General features: G+C 48.9%; 1 pseudogene; it reads right to left on the bottom strand.

The window, feature by feature from the left end:
• Positions 1–3957: 3957 nt before the first annotated feature.
• LOC132507522 (RNA-binding protein 3-like) lies at positions 3958–14601 on the bottom strand (annotated as a pseudogene).
• Between the last annotated feature and the right edge of the window lie 935 nt (positions 14602–15536).

The following is a 15536-nucleotide window of genomic DNA, read 5'->3' as shown; positions in this document are numbered from 1 at the left end:
GCTCCCTTGGGACTTCCACCCACAGCAGAAACGCTCCCTGCCCAGGACGGGAGGAGCCGTGCCTGGGCCGGACAGAAGAGCCACGTCAGCAGCTGCCCTCGCTGCCCCTGAAAATAGTCAAAACGAGTGCCTGCTGCCAGCGCTCTGCAAACGTACGCAAATCCTTAGGTGGGGAGGGTGGGCCCCGCTCAGCTGCCATCCTCTCAGTGAGGCCTGTCCCACCTCCCTCTTTCAGACAGCAGCACACCCCTCACTCTCACCCACCTGCACCCTGACCCCTCACACTGGTCCCTTTTCTCTCTCTTTTTTAAAATAGCACTTTTCACCTTCTAACACACTGTATAATTTACTTGTTATGTTTCCTCTTTGTCTCCCCTTACTACAATGTAAGCTCCTTGAGGGCAGGGACCTGTACTTAGAGGAGAGGATGCAGGACGTTTAGAAGGTGCTCAAAAAATATATAGGGAAGGAGGGAGGGACGTAACGCCAACATCCGCCCCCCCCCCCGGGCCAGGCCCATGGTGAGGGGTGTGGCAGAGCGTCCCCTCCCTGGTACTACTGGGGACAGCCAGAGGCCAGGGGGCAGATCAGGGCTGCAGATGGGTGGGAGGCCTGCCTGCTTTCCAGCCACCAGCCTGATGGGAAGGCACAGCTGTGGGTGGGAGGGGAGCCGGGAAGGATGTGCTCAGTTTCTGGGGAAGGAACTGCTGGCCAGGGATGCACTTAATTTAGCCCAAGTCTGGCATGGAGCAGGGAGTGGAGATTAATGCGGATCAGGTGCTGCTCTTTCCTTGCGGCTGGGGCTGAGGCTGGGGGCTGGGTCGGGTCAAGTGTGTTACTGGCCCAGGGTGAGATAAACACCCTCTTGGGACAGTCCTTCCTCCAGGAGGACAGGACGGCCGGATCTCGCCTGCCGGGGCCACGGTGAGCGAAGGGTCGGCGTACAGCTTTACAGCCTGCATGCACCTGTCGCAGGTGTGGTCTCATTTGGACCCCAAAGCCCCCTGCCAGGGAGCTAAAATTTCCATTTTACAGGTGGGGGGGGCGAAGGGAAGCTGCAAGGGCAGGAGGGGCTCGCAGGAGGGCAGCTGGAATCCAGGGCTCCAGATCCAGTGCTCGCTCCTCCCTCTTCTGTCTCCTGCGTGTGACGGAAGGAGACAGACCCCTTACCTGCTTCCTGGTTGCAGAACGGGCCCACTGGAGAGGTGGGGCAGCCCCTCCAAGCCCGTACCAGGTCCCGTGCTGACGTCAGGAAGGCAGAGAACACCCAGGCTGGGAATCAGAACAGCCAGGGTTGATCTCTGGTTTGGCTCCAGATTGGTCAAGCCCCCCGGGGCTCCTCCGCCCCCCAGGGCTCCTCCGCCCCCCAGGGCTCAGTTTCCCCACCTGGACAAGCCTGCCCAGCGATGGTGCTCAGGTGGGCTCCACTGAGACTCAGGCACAACTAGGCTTTTCCACCGTGGACACCACTCACTGGCCCGGAGTTCCAGAGGCTTCTGTGGGAGCTTATACTCATTCTTTCTTTCCTCCCACCTTCCCTTTCTCTTCCCATCCTCTTGTCCCTCTGCCCTGGGCCAGGGGATCTGAATAAAGACCAAGAAACTCAGCTGTTCTCCAAGGGGAAATGCTCAGCAGCCGCTCCAGAGCACCGCTGTGACCATCGTGGCAGCTGCCTGGGCAGGAAAGGACTGACGCTACATGGGGGGACTCTGGTTGGGGCTCTGCTCACCCCGAGGTTTGCGTGATGATGGTGGGACCTCAGCCTCTCAATGACTTTCACTTCAAAATGGGGCCAATGGTGGAAACAACCCAAATGTCCACCAGCATTCGGTGAATGGTGGATGAATGATGAATAGATAAATAAGATGTGGTGTATCTATCCAATGGAATGTTGTTCAGCCATAAAAAAGGAATGGGATACTGATTCATGGGGCAATAGGGATGAACCTTGAAAACGTTATGCCGAGTGCAAGAAGCCAGTCATAAAAGTCCCATGTTGCTTGAATACATGTTGCAGGGAAATCCAAGAGACAGAAAACAGACTTGGCGGGTGGCCGGGGGCCGGGCAGCAGGAAAGCAGGGGAGCAAAGGCTTCATGGGTAAAGAGTCTCCTCTGCGGATGATGAACATGTTTTGGAACTGGATAAAAGTGGTGGTTGCACGACACTGTGAATGTACTAAATGCCACTAAATTATAATCCTCAAGTGGTGAATTAAAAAAAAATAAAAGAGTGGTGAATTGTATGTTACCTGACTATTACTTCAGTGAATGCATTAGTCCCGGGGTGACTGCCCCTCCCCGCCCTCCCTCCCCAGCCTCTGCTGCCTCCAGATACTGCCGCCGTCCCACCAACACCCCCTCCTCTACTACCACTGAGGTTCAACCCTCCTCCAGGCCAGCCCTGACTGCAGGCAGGGGGATCTTCAGCCACCTCACACTGAGCCCGTCCTTCCGGGGATCGAGCAAGCATGATGCAGCTGTCCCTATTTAGCTAACCCTACTGTGTAGCAGCGCCCCGCTGAGCACTTATAACCCGCTGACACTGCCAGGTGGGAACTTTCTCCCCGCTTGCCAGAGGAGAAGCTGTGAGGTGCCCAATGCCCCTACATTGTGGCTCTCCCGTGGGTGGCTAGACCTCAGTCCAGCCCCTTGCACTGCCAACAGGCCTACCGTCCCCCCACAGCACCTCCGACACAGCAACGCAAACTTCCCCCTCTGCCTCACTCCCAGCCTTTTGCTGTGCCCAGGGCGCTATGGGTATAGGCCTCCCCACCCTGGGGCAGGTGCACGTGTATAGGCCTCCCGCTGCATCAGCCTTTAGCCTGGGCAGTGCCTAGAGAATGTCCCAAACTTTAGGCAAGGCCTGGCCCTCCTGGGATAAGGGCCCAAGGTCAGGGCTACACTCTTCCTTCTAAGACACAATCCCCAGGGCTTTGGAGACGACCAGGCACTCACATTCTCACTGGATATGATGAACTTTGATTCAATAAGATCATGAAGAAAGACCTGACATTGTTTGCTGAGTCCCTTAGCACTGCCATCTCACCTCACAGAGGTCCCAGAAGTACAGCGTGGCATAGTGACCTCGGCAACTGGCATCCCTGGGCTCAGTCCCAGTTCTACCACTTACTCACTCTGTGACCTTAGGCAAGTTACTTAACCTCTCTGAAGTTCAATTCCTCATCTGAGAGACAACTGCTTTCCTTTCATTGGCTTGTTGTGAAGACTTGGTTTTCAGCCTGGCTCAGGGTAAGCGCCCCGTGTAAGATTGATGCTCAAATTACTGTTATTATTGTCGTTCATATTTCATATTGCCAATGTCAAAGCTAAGGCTCAGAGAGCTGAAGTGATCTATTCAAGGTCACCTAGCCGATATTAACGAGCAATTGGGCCCATGACAATTTCAAGCCAAAACATGGACTTTTTGAAACAGAGGGAAAGGGCAGGGGCAGTTCTTTGGGGGATGGGGCACCTAGCGGGTTATGGCGGAGGCCTGCGGGGACCTAAGCCTGAGGCTCAGCAGAAAGGCAGGCCTTGGAAGGACAATGCTGGAAGACGGGGCTTAGAAACAGGGGGACACAGGGAGGATGGAGGTGTTGAGAAGCGGGTAGGGCTAGGGGAAGGCTGCACAGGCCACACAGGCAACAAAGGTGTTTTTCTCACCTAGAAAATGAGGTGATGACACCATCCGTGGAAGCAGATCTAGTAGCCAGCCCCGAACCCAAAGCAACCACCACTGGTGGCAGAGGGGCCTCAGGCAGGACAGCCGGTACTGGAGGCGGGGCTGCCCCCAGGCCAGTGTTCTGAGCCTTCCCCAGCCCAGGTGGAGTCCCCAGGGGCCTCTAGCATCTCATCAGCATTGCAGCCTCATCGGACAGTTGAGGCAACTGTGGGTGTAAGTGACCTGCCCAGGGTCCCACCGCAGAAACAGAACTCATTCCCTGTCCAACACTCCTTCATGGCTCCACACTGAAGACCTAGATGGAGAGGGACAAGGGGGAGCTCCTGGGACCTCACAGCGTGAGACTGAGGTCCCGAAAGGCCCCAGGTCCCCAGTCTCCTCCCCTGACTTCCCCCCATTTCTGGAATCCAACCATTATAGGCCAGTTCCCTGGGAGTAAGGAACAACTATTCATGTTTAGAGTTAGTTCACAATCACATGCAGGGACTGTGTAGAGTCAAAATTACCCTTAAAGACATCTTAAAAGACAGCTGGGGGACCCTCCACGCAGCCCCTCAATACACCCACGGGGGTGGGCTTCCCTCCCGCCCGGGCTCAGATCCTTGAGTGGTAGCAGGCTTGTGTTTCAAGGTCACACACAAACGGTACCCCTATATTCGTCCAGAATCACTCCCAGCATGAAAAGGAACTGTGCTGGAGACTGGGGACCCAGCCAAGGGCGGTGGATTCAGCCCTCCCATTGCCCGCTTCCTAAATCACTAGCTAAATCATCCTCTCCTCATTCTCGCCCTTGGCCAGATGTGTTCAGCTGAAATGGCACACGTATATCCACGGCTCCCAGGGTGCTCGGTAAGTAAGTTAGCAGGTGCAGCTGCCCTGCGTGCTCCAGGCCAGAGGACTGGGCTGGTGTTTACTAGGCCAGGTGGTTGGGTGGAGAGAGGGCCTGGGCTCAAAAATCATCCACACATCAGAACTGGGTTCAAAATCCTGACTTTGTTATTTCATATTTCTGTGAACAAGTTAGCCTCTCTGGTTCTCCATTTCCTTATTTGTCAAAGAGGAAAAAGCAAGACAGTTGAGGTTAAAAGGAAACAAGCTTTTCATGTACCAAACATGCAGGAAGTGGTGGCGAGCGTGCACACGTACCTCTGCTGGCGGAGGGTGAGGTGGGGGGCTGTTGACGGGGACGTGAAAAGGGAGGTCAGAGATCCAGCGCCCTGGGAGACAGTTGGAAGAGGCATTTAGGAACTGGGCGGGGGGAGGAGGAAGCTGCGGAGGCTTGTAGGTGAGGGTACCACTGAACCAAGAGGCCCCACCCCAAGTCTAGTCCTGCCCGCGGCACTGGGGAGCTGTCTTGTGAAGGCCAGCCAGGCTCGGAGCAGAGGGGTGGACACCAATCCAAACATCAAAGCTGGGCCTGAGATTTTTGGCCAGATGAGAGCAGTAGGGAGTGGAAAGGCCCAAGAAACCCTGTGTATCTGAGCTCCCTGGGGGTTTAGAGACCTGGGTTGAGTGGCTGGGAGCCTTCTGGACTCCATCCAGACCCCTGGCTAGCCCTGCCCCACTGTCTACTTGACTCATGTCGGGAGGAGAGAGGAGAGAAAACGGAGGCAGGGGAGGGGAAGCCACGCAGCTGTTCCCGAGCTGGGGCCTCGGAAATTCGAGCTGAGCCTCAGGCTGCCGGCAGGCAGGAGAGGGCCTCTTGGACGCCCACTTCTGAGGCGCTGGCCCAGTCTCACCAGCAGACCTGGGATTAGCTCAGCAGCCTTCTCTGAGCTCTGAACATCTGCACCCTGGCGTCCACTTCTCTCTCTCCCAGCCCCCTGAGACGGAGAGGGGGAGGAAGGGGGAGCAGACAGCTGCGACCTGGGAGGGGACGTAGGAGGGGCCCCTGAGTGGCCTGAGACGTGGGGATTAGGGCACAGCAGTGGTAGAGGAGCCACCTGGGGCCTCATTCCAAAAATGCCTTCTGCTCCCCTCATTTTGTGAACCCGAAGGAGGAGGGGTTTAGGAGGAAAAGAGGGGAAATAACATCTGTACAGGCCCACTAGACACCAGGGAGGTGCTGGGCACTTGACCTGGTACTTCCAACTATATCAAGGTCGGGTCTTATTATTTCTATCCCTTTGTGAAAACAGTCTCAGAGAGGTTAAGTAACGTGCCCACAGTGACTCAGTAAGTTAGCAGTAGAGCCACGATATAAACCCAGGTCACTCTAATTCCAAATCCTGAGTGGATTGGAACCAGGCAGGTCAGAATGGAACCCCAGGGAGAGGGAAGACTTATTTGCCTGCCCAAGGCTTAGTGCAATCACGGCTGCATAACTGAGGTGGAGAGCTGAGGGGGAGGGGAGAGGCAGCAGCTTCGCCAATTGCTCCTGCAAGAGTTCTCACGTTGCAATCTGTCTAGAAGAGAAGATCAGGTGACAAGTCAACAAACCAAGTCATAGGAGGCTCAGCTGGAAAAAAACGGGTTGACTAGCTTAGAGAAGGCTGAGAGGAGGCTGGGTTGTTGCAGACTGACTTGCTCTGTGGGACCGATTCAGCCAGGACAGGCTAGGTTTGGCTGCGATGAGGAACAATCCCCAAGTCTCAGTGGCTTACGCACCCAAGGCTCATTCCTTGCTGACATCACAGTACAGGGCAGGAGGGGCTCTGCTCATCCTGGTCACTCAGGGATCCAAGCCAAGTGGGGTTTCCTCCAGACGTGAGCATCCCCTGCCCCCCAAACAGCGTGGCAGAGTAAAGAGGTGAACTGCACCCTGACTTCTAAAGCTTCACATTTCATTGGTTGAAGGAAGTCTCGTGGAAACACGTAATTTCAGGGGACTGGAAGTGCAGACCCACCCAGGGCCCAGGAGCAGATGGAAATGTTTGACGGGCAGCACTAATGATGATCTCAGGGCCGGGAGGGGTAACTGGGCTATGGGTGAATGTATTCAGAAGTCAATTTTAAGTCCACTGAAGCATGACCTTCGCAGGGGAATAATGCGTACCCACCAACAGAGGTATGCAAGTCAAGGCAGGATGGGCACGTTGCAGGAAGGTGTTGGAAGGGACTCTGCCATCGCTGGGGTGACGGGAGATGGCCTGCATGGTGGTGGGTAAGGGCTAGGGCTCTGGAGACAGAGGTGCCTGTGTTCAAATCCTGTTCTCTCTTATCAGCTGTGTTACTTTGTGCAGATTACCTAACATCTCTGGGCTCCAGTAGTCTCCTCCTCTGTTACATGGGGGTAATAATGCCAAAAACTGTTACAAGGATTGGATGAGATAATACATGTAAAGTCTATAGCATACCATGCCGGGCAAATGGGAAGCTTGAATCAAGTCAGTTGCTCTTATTGTTGTTCTCGTTCCTACCCAAGATTCTGTGACCTGCCCCTCCTGGAATCCTTGGCAGCATCCTTTCCTGGGCCTCTTACATCCCTAAGACATTAGTCAGCGGCCAGGGCAGAGTTGGGAGAGTGCTATGCACAGCCCAGCAGGCTGCTTTCTGCACTACTGTGGCATGGTCTGCCGAGGTAGGATGCTTTCTGGGACTTTCTCTAACCCACTCCCGCTCCCCAGTATATTTCCCCTTCCTCCTGCCTCCAAGCCTGATTGCAAAGCAATTACCCTCTCCAGCTCATCCTCAAATCTTCCCTAACAACCATGGATCCAATTTATGTCTCCATGATTTTGCCCTTTCCACAATGTCACAGAAATGGAGGGTGACAGTATGTAGCCTTTCTGCTGTCTCTTAAGTTACCTACTTTATTTGAGGTTCGGCCGTATGAGATGGGAGATTATTCTATCTGCCCTCCCCCTTTCTCCCTGTCCAGCTACATCGCTGGTATTTGTTCCTTGATGGTTATCGTCATAGCTCTAATTAGCATACGTATACCTCCAGCTGTAAAAGTACCCCTAAGGCTCTGCACTTTCTGAAATAAAGCTATCCGTGTCCCATAAGCTCGAAAATCACCATTTCAGAGACATCAGAAGGAGGCATGACAGAGTGAAGTGGTATGTTTCAGAAACTCTCGGAGCACCGATGAGAGGATGAAATTAAGAGAAGTTTTCTGGAAGAGGCAAGGTTTGGGCTGAGTCTTGTCCACTTACTTTTCCCAGGGCAGCTGCTGGTCTGTTGCTCTCTAGGTCTGTGAGCCTTGACCTGCAGTATCTTGTTCAGACACCAGGGGGAAGACAAGTGGCTTTGCTGGGATGTCCTCTGCTCTGACAGAGAGAAGCCGGCTCAGCTCTCCGCACTCCCATTCCTTTGGGCAGGGGTGGAGCTGCCCACGAGGTTTTCAGCTCCAGACTTCTGCCTGCTCAGAGGCGTGAGTTCATGCACGCCGTCTGAACTGTAGCTTCCAGGCCTTCTGTCTGTGGATACCGTCTCATCTGCACTCCACGTTCGCAAAATGCGGTCCCTAGAGCCCTCGCGTGGGAGCTAGTTTGTAGACATGTAGATTCCTGGGCCCTGCTCCAGACCTCTTGTCAGGAGATGAGGCCCAGGTGTCTGCATTGTTAATACTCAGCCCACATTCCTCTCACACACAGGAAGGACTGAGAACCTCAGGTTCAAGGCTTTCTATGATCTTAGCCTGTCAAACCTCTTCATCATGTTTCTCCCCTATTTTCCATAGTCATTTCTGGGTAAAGGGTCCATAATTTGAGGAAACATAGCATATTTGATTCCTGGAGATTAAGCATCTCACATGGAGTTAACACATGTTAAAAGCCCTGTAGTGAATAAGCCTGTATGGTTTTGTTAAATGTAGCATTCCCCAGGTTATTTGACAGGAAAGTCCTCTGATACCTCATTTTTTGTCACTAACTGGATGCTCAGCTCTACCCATCTTAGTATAACAAAACCTCTTCCCTCCCTTCATTTGTAACAAGTACAGGCACAGGCCCTCCTGGCCAATATCTCCAAGAGAGGAAAATATGAGAAGACTCATTCCAATGCCCCACGAGCCAGCCCGTGCCATAGCCTGAGCCGCAGCAAGTCGGCCCTGGTCCCGTCCCAGTTTACCATCTCATCCAGCAACCCTGCCTAACTCACACACCACTGCCCCGGGCTGATCTTCAGGGTAGCAAAGGTAATTGCACGTGCTCAGAACAGACCTAAAGTTCCTGCCACTAACATCAGAGACCGTCTGGATTTCTACTCTCTACCCATCTAGCCCAGTTCCCAGGCTCCTGGATTTTAAGGGCGTATAAGCAAGAACCCCCCACCCCCGTGTCCACTGCCTGCAATTTGGAGGGCTAAATAAGGTTCCCTACTTTTTATTTTCCAAGAAGTCCATTAAAATATGATCTGATCTGCACTTCAGTTTTCCCAAAATGTAGTTCCTTGAACCTTTGAATGGGAATCACTCATCATTTTATAAAATAATTTTAATACAAAATTTAATATCGATACTTTTATTTTAATACCAAAACAAGGAAGAGGAACAGAGTGTCTGAATAAAGAAAAGTCCTCTAAATTAATAAATTTAACTTTATGGAACATTCACTCTATTGCCCTCAATTTTTCTGTTTTGCACAAACAAATGAAAAACTCACCACAAACCAGTTTGTGTCCTTGGGCTGGGGTTTTGGAGCAAGCGGATGTGAGGACCTGGTTTGAGAACTCCATGTTAGGAGGCTGTGTTGTGATTGCAGTAATAAGGCAGAGTGTCAATGCTGGCCTTTCAGTACATATTTTGTGTATTAACAAGACCTGACATTTTAAATGAGAGAGAGATTGTTGTCTTCTATATTTGGTCCTCATGCTGTTTTAAGGATTGAGAGTTTAAGAAAATAATACCATTCATATACTTACTGTCTACTGTGAGGATTGAGATGGGCCTAGAGTCTGTGGGCAGTTGTAGGCGCTGCCCTTTGGGCAGCATGGTCAGGACAGTGAAGGGTGGGAACTTGTACGGTCGGGGAAATGAAGGGAGGAGCTGGGAGTAAACTCTACAGATGAGCACCAGGCAGGTCACGATGTGGCTGCCCTGTTTCTGAAGGAAGGCCCAGGAGGCAATGAGCTGTCTGACATGCTAAGATCCTAGAAAGAAGAGCTAGGCCTAATAGCAAGAAAGTACGGAGATGCAAATTTAAGCTTAATAGAGGAAAGATGTTTTAGGAATCAGAGATGCCTAAATATAGAAAGTGAGCTTCTCATTACTGCATACAGAGGTTGAACAGTCATCAGTCTGGGAGGTGATGGATAAAATAAAAATTAAAAAATTTAATAGAAATAATAATTTTATGTTTATAGTACTTGACATTTATTTATTTATTATAAATTTATTTATTTATTTATTTTTGGCTGCGTTGGGTCTTCTCACTGCGGTGACTTCTCTTGTTGCGGAGCACGGGCTCTAGGCGCAAGGACTCCAGTAGCTGTGTGTGGCACGTGGGCTCAGTAGTTGTGGCTCATGGGCTCTAGAGCACAGGCTCAGTAGTTGTGACGCAGGGGCTTAGCTGCTCCGCGACATGTGGGATCTTCCCGGACCAGGGATCGAACCCCTGTACCCTGCATTGGCAGGCAGATTCTTAACAACTGCGCCACCAGGGAAGTCCTACTTGACATTTAAAAAGTTGTTTTGGCACAATTGCCTCTTAAAATAGTCTTCAGGGAATTCCCTGGCGCTCCAGTGGTTAGGACTCCACGCTTCCACCGCAGGGGGCACGGGTTCAATCCCTGGTCAGGGAACTGAGATCCCACATGCCATGCGGCACGGCCAAAAAAATAGTCTTGAGAGGTAGATAAAAAAACTTCTGACTTCAGGTTCAAGATGGCAGATTGAGGACACACAACAGTGAGCAAAACAGATAAAAATGTCTGCCCTTGTGGAGCTCACAATCTAGAAATTACATAGATTTTATGTTATCCTAGAGACACTGGAAGAACTTAGGGATAGGGCAAAATAAGGTAATGCAGGGGGGAAAAGAAAGGCGATTATAAATGTCAAGAAGAAAAGGCAAGGGCTTCCCTGGTGGCTCAGTGGTTGAGAATCTGCCTGCCAGTGCAGGGGACACGGGTTCGAGCCCTGGTCTGGGAAGATCCCACATGCCACGGAGCAACTGGGCCCGTGAGCCACAACTACCGAGCCTGCGCGTCTGGAGCCTGTGCTCCACAAAAACAGAGGCCGCGATAGTGAGAGGCCCGCGCGCCGCGATGAAGAGTGGCCCCCGCTTGCCACAACTAGAGAAAGCCCACGCACAGAAACGAAGACCCAACACAGCCACAAATAAATAAATTTTTTAAAAAAAGGCAAAAGACAACATATTAAAAAAAAAAAAGAAAAAAAGGCAAAAAAACCCAGTCGAGGTAATATAATTATAGCATCCTATTGGTTACATAGTAAACAATATGTAGTCGTAAGAATATAAACACTGTTTTCAATTTTTAGAAACAATTTGTAGACAAAGCATAGAAACTCAGTGATGATTGAAGATAGAATGTCAATGTTAAACTTTTTGACAATATAAAAATAAATGTATAGTCAGTGGAATACTTGAATTAGAGGTGGGGAAATGAAATAAAAAGTGGAGAAGTTAATAGTCTAATTCTCATACAAGATTGCTGAGATATTGACCAGAGTTGATAAAACAAACAAGGGATAGAAGAGTAAGTACATTGTTTAAATGTTCAAATGTAAACAGAAGAAGACATAGATAGACTAGATAGATAGATAGATAAGCAGGCAAAACAGAGAGGAAAAGAAAAAGAAGGGCATTTATGTGAACTAAATTTTCATTTTTCATACCGTGGACTCAATAGATTACCTAAAATCTGTAAATCAAGAAATGGAATAATTTCAGAGGCTTACCACCTAAGTAAACAAAAATATAGGTGTTTAAAAGAGGTTGCCTTGAGGAAGTGAGTCAGGGGTAGAAAGGATTGGACCAAGAAACCTGTTTTTCATGACACATGTGTATAACATTTCTTTTTTTTTAAATTTAATTTATTTTATTTTTGGCTGCGTTGGGTCTTCATTGCTGCGTGCCGGCTTCTCATTGCGGTGGCTTCTCTTGTTGTGGAGCACGGGCTCTAGGCACGTGGGCTTCAGTACTTGTGGCACGCAGTTTCAGTAGTTGTGGCTCACAGGCTCTAGAGCGCAGGCTCAGCCGTTGTGGCGAGCGGGCTTAGTCGCTTCGCGGCATGTGGGATCTTCCCGGACCAGGGATCGAACCCCTGTCCCCTGCATTGGCAGGCGGATTCTTAACCACTGCGTCAACAGGGAAGCCCAACATTTCTTGATTTAAAAAAAATGCAATGTAATATATTATTTCCATGTTGTTAAAAAAATTAAAATCTATCATACCCATTAAAATAGATGAAGAAACTTGGGCTCAGAGAGGTGAGGTGACTTTGTTTAGGTCACAACACTAGGAAGAGGAGGGACCAGGAATGGATGTCATATCTCACGACACCAGCTCCTCTGAGCTCTGCGGGGCTGCTCCAAACAGCCCTGAGAGCTCCTTTCACTCTGCTTCTATGATTCACCATCCATTCAAGCTGCTATGCCTTTGCACCTGCTCTTTTCTCTGCCTGGGGTGCCCCTCCCAACGTCTTTTGCTGGCATGAGTCTGTTCATTCTTCACGACCCAGCCCTACGTCATTTCCTCCATAACAAGGACTCTTCTCTTGTCCTCCTCTTATACTCTGTCCCTGCCTCTACTGTAATGTTTATTTATGATCCCACTGGATCATAAATATTTGGCTATCCATCCGTCCATCTTTCTGTCTCATTTGCTAGTCTGTGAGCCCTTCAAGGCAGAGGTCTGTGTCTGATTCAACACTGTATCCCAGCTCCCACCCCAATGCCTGCCACTGGGTCTTCAAAAGTGTTTCTGGAATTTGTAAATGTGTGGAGCACATGTGTCTCTGACTCTAAGATTCTGGGCTGGTGGCCGAGCCCCAAACCCTGGCCACAGGCCTGACAGCTGTGGACGAGGCTGCTTTGTCAGGTTCATACTCATCCCTAAGTGACTCCCCCTCTCGCAGCCTTCATATTCTGTCACCCTCCTGTTTTATTGTTCTCCGCTCACATCCCAAGGCTTATCTGCAAATCTCCCAAAAGGCATGCTTTAAGAGCCAATTGGAGCCTTCCATCTGGGTTGTATTAAATCACTGACAAGAGTTCTGTCCCCAAGTCAGCAGGGGTTGGAGGAAGGCTTTGGGGAAGACCTTTTCTCCTTAGAGGAACTGACTCAGAAGAAAAATAACGTGCTGGTGGGAGCTGCCCAAAGTGGTGGAAGCAGGGAGATGAACAGATTGGGCAGCTCTTGTTAGATATGTGTCCCCAGGCATGCTCTTGGCGACTCCGGGCCTCTGTCTTATCACCTGGCTCACAGGAGAGTGATACATGCTCTGGGCTGGTGGGGATTACAAGAGACAAAGCATGCAGATGTGTCTGGAACAGCACTGGCCCAGAGTCGGGGTTCAGTCTATGTGTGAGTCTTCCTTCCTCTCCAGTTCTTTTTTTCTTTTTCTCTATCTTTGTTTTTACTTTTATCACAGTGATCCACTAACACTGTTTAAGAGGCAAATTCTTCTTTTGTTACAACAAAAACTAGTTTCTTACCCCGTCCTCACTATTTATTTTTCCCCAGAGGCAACCACTTTCAACTCTTTTAAACAATGCTTTCCGTATTTACTTGCATATTTCAAAATAACTTGCTTGTATTGGTACTTTTTTTTTGTTTTATTTTGTTTGTTTTGTTTTCAGGTTTCATCTTTTTAATCAACTCGGTGAAGGATGTCCTAAATGCTCCATGAAACACAACAGAATATTTTTTTCTTCCAGTATTAAAAAATATATATAGGGGAGTTCCCTGGTGGCCTAGTGGTTAGGATTCTGGACTTCCACTGTTGTGGCCTGGGATCAATCCCTAGTTGGGAAACTGAGATCCCGCAAGCCACACAGCTCGGTCAAAAAAAAAAAAAGAAAAACAAAAAAACATACACAAATATTTTGAAGAAATTTCTATATAATCAGACAGAGATCGGGAGTATAAAACATCTCTAAGTAATCATGTTCTTGATTTCTTGTAGTTAACAGTTGGAAATTGCTTCCTAACCGTGATTAAACATTGTGCACAGGTTTTTAAAATGTTCCTAGATACACATTTTTAAGAACAATCAGTCTGGCCAAACATTTTTTGCCAGAACCAATAATCCTGAGAGCCTGAACTAAAAATCTGGTTAAAAAAAAGGAAAAATACCCATACTCTACAAATGGCTCAGAATTTGTCTTTAAATGGGAGAAAAATTTTAAAAAACACATGAAGCTTTCTGAAAGGTCTTTAACAAGCTACCTTGGGAGCTCAATTCAAAAACAAAGTTTGATGTACTAAAACAGATGTTTCAGTGCAGCTCCAAAAATCTTTATAAATACAGCCATTTGGAAGGATGGTCCTGAATCAGAAGAAGTTTCATTCCTTGTGTATTTATATTAGGTGTGCATGCCTCAACCCAGCTGTCATAATTGTCCCTGTAATTTCTTCCTGAGTAGCGGTCATGACCACCCTGGCTTCTGCCACCATAGTCTCTGGACCTTCCATATCCATATCCTCCAGGTTGATTGTCATACCTGCCATTTCCACAGCCCTGGTCCCCACGACCTCTAGAGTAACTGTGACCATGCCCATAGGAACCCCCTCTTGTTCTCCAGGGCCGACTTGCCCATGTGGTCTACACGGATCTGACGACCATCCAGAGACTCTCTATTCACGGCTCTCATGGTGTCTGAGGCATGCTCTGGATTGGTGATAATGATGTAGCCTAAACCCCGGGATCGCTGAGTTTCCCAGTCCTTGACAATAACCACCTCAGAAATAGGTCTGAAGCTGCTGCGGTGGTCTTCCAGAGCCTGCTCATCAGTGTTGAGGTTGTGGGCTCCCACAAAGAGCTTCTCTTCTTCAGAGGACATGGCAGTAAATTTGAGTCCTGGAAATGAAGAAGTAAAAAGGCCAAAGAGACAGTTACCGCCAAGGAGCCGAGAGACTGGGCGCTCTTGGTACTTTTTGAATTCATCTACTGAAGGACATCTTGATTGATTCTAGGTTTTGGCAACTACGAATAAGGTTGCCATAAACATTTGTGTGTAGGTTTTTGTGTGGACATAAGTTTTCAACTCATTTAAGTGAATACCGAGGAGCACCATCTCTGGATTAGATGGCAAACCTACACTTAGCTTTGTAAGAAATTCCAGACTGTCTTCCAAAGTGGCTGTACCATTTTGCATTCCCACCAGCAATAAACGAGAGTTCCTGTTACTCCACATCCTCACCAGCATTTGGTGTTGTCAGTGTTTTGGCTTTTAGATAATTCCTGGTACCTCGTTATTTTAATTTGTTAATTCCTAATGACATATAGTGTTGAGCATCTTTTCATATGTTTATTTGCCATCATATATCTTCTTTGAGGAGGTATCTGTTCAGATCTTTTGTCTATTTTTTGGTTTGTTGGTTTTCTTTCTTTTTTTTTGTTGGTTTTCTTATTGTTCAGTTTTATGAGTTCTTTGTATATTTTAGATACAAGCCTCTATCAGATGTGTGTTTTGCAAATATTTTCTCCCAGTCTTTGATGTGCCTTTTCCTTCTCTTAAGGTACTGAGCTTTTATTATTATTATATGTTTAACGTCTAATAGCTCATTTTTGTTCTCTGGATCTTCTTTTTAATAGTTCCTTCTTTTTGTTTCATGTATGGAATAATTCTTCTCATCTCTCTGAAAATATTCGTGATAGTTTTTCCTGAAGTGTTCCTCTCCCCGCAAGCCTCTGTTTCTCCCAGGTTGCTTTTATTTCTTAGTAGAGGCTCTCCCCAAAACAACAGGTGATTCTTGTCTGAGGAAGACACCAAAATCTGACTGC

Source organism: Lagenorhynchus albirostris, chromosome 16 (genome assembly GCF_949774975.1).
Source record: "Lagenorhynchus albirostris chromosome 16, mLagAlb1.1, whole genome shotgun sequence".
NCBI lineage: Eukaryota > Metazoa > Chordata > Mammalia > Artiodactyla > Delphinidae > Lagenorhynchus > Lagenorhynchus albirostris.
This window is presented reverse-complemented; position numbering and strand designations above follow the sequence as displayed.